At 46.0% G+C, this 391-nt stretch overlaps 1 long non-coding RNA gene across 1 annotated transcript in view; it reads left to right on the top strand.

The window, feature by feature from the left end:
- The first annotated feature begins 178 nt into the window (after positions 1–178).
- The window catches only part of LOC117956777, a 1,290-nt gene continuing 1,077 nt past the window's right edge, over positions 179–391 (top strand). Inside the window, exon 1 of the long non-coding RNA XR_004659364.1 lies at positions 179–287. This is a non-coding gene — a long non-coding RNA (uncharacterized LOC117956777). The remainder of the gene's footprint in view (positions 288–391) is intronic.

The raw sequence follows: 391 nt of genomic DNA, 5'->3' as shown, positions 1-391 counted from the left end.
TGGTCCCTAATACTGGATCTGAAGTCTCTTTTATATAGACCTTAGTGGTCCCTAATACTGGATCTGAAGTCTCTTTTACCCTAACCCACACACATGGAGGTCGTGATTGGCTCCTGGTCTGAACGTGCCGTTAGTTTGGTTCTAGACGCTTTTAAACCCAAATCTCCTGAATCTTTTTGTAATTTTGTGTTTTTATTTCCAGAGGGAACGAATCCACGAACGCTGCAAGACGATCTGTCCCAACAAAGACGACGTGGACGCCGTCTCCAGTGTCTCCACCAATCATGGTATGAATTATTAAACAGCTGGTCAATGAAACAACCAGTGGAAGCACCCCTCGCCTTCAGGCACACACACACACACACACACACACACACACACACACACACAC

This window comes from Etheostoma cragini, chromosome 2, assembly GCF_013103735.1.
Source record: "Etheostoma cragini isolate CJK2018 chromosome 2, CSU_Ecrag_1.0, whole genome shotgun sequence".
NCBI lineage: Eukaryota > Metazoa > Chordata > Actinopteri > Perciformes > Percidae > Etheostoma > Etheostoma cragini.
The sequence above is the reverse complement of the archived record's forward strand: the minus strand, read 5'-3'. Positions and strand labels throughout refer to the sequence as shown.